The sequence below is a fragment of the Pristiophorus japonicus genome, chromosome 6, assembly GCF_044704955.1.
Source record: "Pristiophorus japonicus isolate sPriJap1 chromosome 6, sPriJap1.hap1, whole genome shotgun sequence".
In the NCBI taxonomy this organism is placed as follows: Eukaryota; Metazoa; Chordata; class Chondrichthyes; family Pristiophoridae; genus Pristiophorus; species Pristiophorus japonicus.
Genome location: NC_091982.1, coordinates 227,253,238 through 227,259,281, shown reverse-complemented (window position 1 = coordinate 227,259,281; position 6,044 = coordinate 227,253,238).

Here is a 6,044-nt window from a genome sequence, read left to right as displayed (position 1 = left end):
TCATCGTCGCTATGGGAGTACCTTCAAAATGCGGACTGTAGCGGTTCAAGAAGGCAGTTCACCACTACCTTCTCAAGGGCAATGAGGGACAAATTTTTAAAACTCTGGCTTTGACCCTAATGGACAGAAATTAGCACACATTTTAAAAATTAGTAAAATGCTTAACAATGACTTTTATTAAAAAATGAACTGCTATTTGCTTTCAAATTTTCCTTGTCTCAATAACAGCAGATAATCTATTACCAGAGAGAGAGGAAATTTCAAAACAGACTAATAACTGGTATTTGTGTAAAAAGAAAATGTTGCTTATATTTACCAAAAAAACTTTCATTTTAGTAAAACAAAAGATTATTGAGGATGGATCTGAATTACAGATTTTAGGGAACCCAAGATGTACATTTGAATCCCCTTATCGGCCATTAATCCTTCCTCGAATTATTTTGTTTCTTCTTGGTGAGATAACAAAGAGGGTTGATGAGGTCAATGTGGTTGATGTGGTGATGTACACGGGCTGCCAAAAGGCGTTTCTTAAAGTGCCACATAATAGGCTTGTCAGCAAAGTTGAAGCTCATAGACTAAAAGGGACAGTGGCAGCATGGATACGGAATTGGGTCATTGACAGGAAACAGAGAGTAGTGGTGAACGGTTGTTTTTCGGACTGGAGGAAGGTATACAGTGGTGTTCCCCAGGGGTCGGTACTGGGACCACTGCTTTTCTGGATATATGTTAATGATTTGGACTTGGGTGTATAGGGCACAATTTCAAAATTTGCAGAATACACAAAACTTGTAAGTATTAATGAACAGTGAGGAGAATAGTGATAGACTTCAAGGAGACATAGACAGGCTGGTGGAATGGGTGGGCATGTGGCCGATGAAATTTAATGCAGAAGTGATAACGGCTACAACTCGAAAGAGACCTGGAGTATATGTGCACAAATCGTTGAAAGTGGCAGGGAAGGTTGAGAAAGTGATTAAGAAAACATACGGGATCCTAGGCTTCATAAATTGAGACATAGAGTACAAAAGCAAGGAAGTTATGATGAACCTTTATAAAACACCGGTTCGGCCTCAACTGGAGCATTGTGTCCAATTCTGGGCCCTGCACATTGGGAAGGATGTGAAGGCCTCAGAGATGGTACAGAAAAGATTTACGAGAATGATTCCAGGGATGAGGAACTTCAGTTACGTGGATAGACTGGAGAAGCTGGGGTTGTTCTCCTTGGACCAGAGAAGGTGGAGAAAGAAAGACTTGCATTTATATAGCGCCTTTCACGACCTCCAGACATCTCAAAACGCTTTACAGCCAATGAAGTACTTTTGGAGTGTAGTCACTGTTGTGATGTGGGAAACGCGGCAGCCAGTTTGCGCACAGCAAGCTCCCACAAACAGCAATGTGATAATGACCAGATAATCTGTTTTTGTTATGTTGATTGAGGGATGAATATTGGATAACTCCCCCGCTCTTCTTCGAACTAGTGCCATGGGATTTTTTACATCCACCCAAGAGAGCAGATGGGGCCTCATCCAAAAGACGGCACCTCCGTCAGTGCAGCAATCCCTCAGCACTGCACTGGAATGTCAGCTTAGATTTTCTGTGCTACAAGTTCCTGGAGTGGGACTTGAACCCCACAACCTTCTAAGGAGATTTGATAGTATTCAAATTCATGAGGGGTCTAGACAGAGCAGATAGAGAGAAACTGTTCCCATTGGTGGAAGGGTCAACAACCAGAGGACACAGATTTAAGGTGAATGGCAAAAGAACCAAAGGCGACATGAGGAAAAACATTTTTACGCAGCGAGTGGTTCGGATCTGGAATGCGCTGCCTGAGAGGGTGGTGGAGGCAGACTCAATCGTTGCTTTCAAAAGGGAGTTGGATAAGTACCTGAAGGAATAAAATTTGCAGGGCTATGGGGAAAGGGCGGGGGAGTGGGACTCGCTGAGGGGCTCTTGCAGAGAGCCAGCACGGGCTCAACGGGGCGAATGGCCTCCTTCCGTGCTGTAACCGTTCTATGATTCTATGAAATGCTTTTTAAACATGGTCCTTGTGTATCATACTGCAGTAATGGGCAATAATTAATATTTATTTTGAAGGATTCTCTGACTATACCTGCGATTAGGGTTAACAGTGAAGTGTAAACGAAATGTTCTGTAGCTAAAGAATCCATCAAACACATTGATCTGGCCATGCCATCACATTGTCTGGCAACATCTGTGGAGAGAAAAACTGAGTTAACGTTTCAGGTCGATGACCTTTCATTAGTGTTCTGTCGAAAGATTACTGATCCAAAACGTTAACTCTGTTTCTCTCTCATAAGAACATAAGAAATAGGAGTGAAGTAGGCCATTTCAACCTGCTCTGCCATTCAACAAGATCATGGCTGATCTTTTATCTCAATTCCATCTTCCCGCACTATCCCTATATCCTTTAGTTCCCAAAAATGTGTCGACCTCAGTCTTGAATATACTCACCAACTAAGCACCCACAGCTCTCTGGGGTAGAGAATTCCAAAGGTTCATAACCCTTCGAGTGAAGAAACGTTTTCTCATCTCAGTCCTAAATGGTCGACTCCTTATTCTGAGACTGTGACCCCTGGTTCTAGATTCCTCAGCCAGGGGAAACATTTTCTCAGCATTAACCCTGTCAAGCCCTTTAAGAATTTTTAATGTTTCAGTTAGATCACCTCTCATTCTTCGAACTGTAGGAAAGAAAGGCCCAGTCTATTCAATCTCTCCTCATAGGGCAATCCCCTCATCACAGTAATCAGTCCAGTGAACCTTCGTTGCATTCCTTCTAAGGCAAGAATGTGTTTCCTTGGGTCAGGAGACCCGAACTGTACACAGTACTCAAGGCGTGGCCTCACCAATGGCCAGTATAATTGTACTAAGACTTCTTTACTCTTGTACTCTAATCCCTTTGTAACAAAAGTTAACATACCATTTGCTTTCCGAATTGATTGCTGTACCTGCATGTTAACTTTCTGTGATTGATGTACAAGGACACCCAGGTCCCCAGGAAACATTTCCCAGTCTTTCACCATTCAAAAAAATTCTGCTTTTTTATTTTTCCTACCAAAGTGGATAACTTCACACTTTCACAGATTGTATTCCATTTGCCATGTTCTCCACAGATTCTCCCTGAAAGTCGAGTATTTCCAGCAGTTTGTGCCAGATTTCGAGCATCTGCAGAGTTTTCCTTTTGTCACCACATTGTCTTTCATAGAAACATAGAAAATAGATGCAGGAGCAGGCCATTCGGCCCTTTGAGCCTGCACCAACATTCAATAAGATCATGGCTGTTCATTCACCTCTGTACCCCTTTCCTGCTTTCTCTCCATACCCCTTGATCCCCTGAGCTGTAAGGGCCATATCTAACTCTCTCTTGAATATATCCAATGAACTGGCATCAACAACGCTCTGAGTGAAGACATTTCTCCTCATCTCAGTCCTAAATGGCCTACCCCTTATCCTAAGATTGTATCCTCTGGTTCTGGATTTTCCCAACATTAGGAACATTCTACCTGCACCTAACCTGTCCCGTCCCATCAGAATCTTATATGTTTCTATGAAATCCCCTCTCATCCTTCTGAACTCCAAAGTATAAAAGCCCAGTTGATCAATTCTCTCCTCATATGTCAGTCCTGCCATCCCGGGAATCAGTCTGGTGAACCTTCGCTGCACTCCCTCAATAGCAAGAACGTCCTTCCTCAGATTAGGAGACCAAAACTGAACACAATATTCCAGGTGAAGCCTCACCAAGGCCCTGTACAACTGCAGTAAGACCTCCCTGCTCCTATACTCAAATCCCCTAGCTATGAAGGCCAACATACCATTTGCCTTCTTCACCGCTTGCTGTACCTGCATACCAACTTTCAATGACTGATGTACCATGACACCCAGGTCTCGTTGCACCTCCCCTTTTCCTAATCTACTGCCATTCAGATAATATTCTGTCTTCGCGTTTTTGCCTCCAAAGTGGATAACCTCACTCTGCCATGCATTTACCCACTCACCTAACCTGTCCAAGTCACCCTGCAGCCTCCTAGTGTCCCGCTCACAGCTCACACTGCCACCCAGTTTAGTGTCATCTGCAAACTTGGAGATATTACACTCAATTCCTTCATCCAAATCATTGATGTATATTGTAAAGAACTGGGGTCCCAGCACTGAGCCCTGTGGCACTCCACTAGTTACTGCCTGCCATTCTGAAAAGGACCCGTTTATCCCGACTCTCTGCTTCCTGTCTGCCAACTAGTTCTCTATCCATGTCAGTTTCTTACCCCCAATACCATGTGCTTTGATTTTGCACACCAATCTCGTGTGGGACGTTGTCAAAAGCCTTTTGTAAGTCCAAATACATCACATCCACTGGTTCTCCCTTGTCCACTCTACTAGTTACATCCTCAAAAAATTCCAGAAGATTCGTCAAGCATGATTTCCCCTTCATAAATCCATGCTGACTTGGGCCGATCCTGTCACTACTTTCCAAATGCGCTGCTATTTTATCCTTAATAATTGATTCCAACATTTTACCCACTACTGATGTCAGGCTAACCGGTCTATAATTACCCGCTTTCTCTCTCCCTCCCTTTTTAAAATGTGGTGTTACATTAGCTACCCTCCAGTCCATAGGAACTGATCCAGAGTTGATAGACTGTGGGAAAATGATCACTAATGCAGCCACTATTTCTAGGGCCACTTCCTTAAGTACTCTGCGATGCAGACTAACAGGCCCCGGGAATTTATCGGTCTTCAATCCCATCAATTTCCCTAACACAATTTCCCGCCTAATAAGGATATCCTTCAGTTCCTCCTTCTCACTAGACCCTCGGTCCCCTAGTACTTCCGGAAGGTTATTTGTGTCTTCCTTCGTGAAGACAGAACCAAAGTATTTGTTCAATTGGTCTGCCATTTCTTTGTTTCCATTATAAATTCACCTGAATCCGACTGCAAGGGACCTACGTTTGTCTTCACTAATCTTTTTCTCTTCACATATCTATAGAAGCTTTTGCAGTCAGTTTTTATGTTCCTGGCAAGCTTCTTCTTGTACTCTACTTTCCCCCTCCTAATTAAACCCTTTGTCCTCCTCTGCTGAATCATAAATTTCTCCCAGTCCTCAGGTTTGTTGCTTTTTCGGGCCAATTTATATGCCTCTTCCTTGGATTTAACACTATCCTTAATTTCCCTTGTTAACCACGGTTGAGCCACCTTCCTCGTTTTATTTTTACTCCAGACAGGGATGTACAATTGCTCAAGTTCATCCATGTGATCTTTAAATGTTTGCCATTGCCTATCTACCGTCAACCCTTTAAGTATCATATGCCAGTCTATTCTAGCCAATTCATGCCTCAAACCATCGAAGTTACCTTTCCTTAAGTTCAGGACCCTAGTTTCTGAATTAACTGTGTCACTCTCCATCTTAATAAAGAATTCTACCATGTTATGGTCACTCTTCCCCAAGTGGCCTCGCACAACAAGATTGCTAATTAGTCCTTTCTCATTACACATCACCCAGTCTAGGATGGCCAGCTCCCTAGTTGGTTCCTTGACATATTGGTCTAAAAAACCATTCCTAATACACTCCAGGAAATTCTCCTCCATCACATTGCTACCAGTTTGGTTAGCCCAATCAATACGTAGATTAAAGTCACCCATGATAACTGTTGTACCTTTATTGCATGCATCTCTAATTTCTTGTTTGATGCTGTACCCAACGGTACTACTACTGTTTGGTGGTCTGTACACAACTCCCACTAGCGTTTTCTGCCTCTTGGTATTCCGTAGCTCCACCCATACCGATTCCACATCATCCAAGCTAATGTCCTTTCTTACTATTGCATTAATTTCCTCTTTAACCAGAAATACCACCCCGCCTCCTTTTCCTTTCTGTCTATCCTTCCTAAATGTTGAATACCCTTGGATGTTGAGTTCCCAGCCTTGGTCATGTCTCCGTGATGCCAATTACATCATACCCATTAACTGCTATCTGGGCAGTCAATTCATCCACCTTATTCCAAATACTCCTCGCATTGAGGCACAGAGCC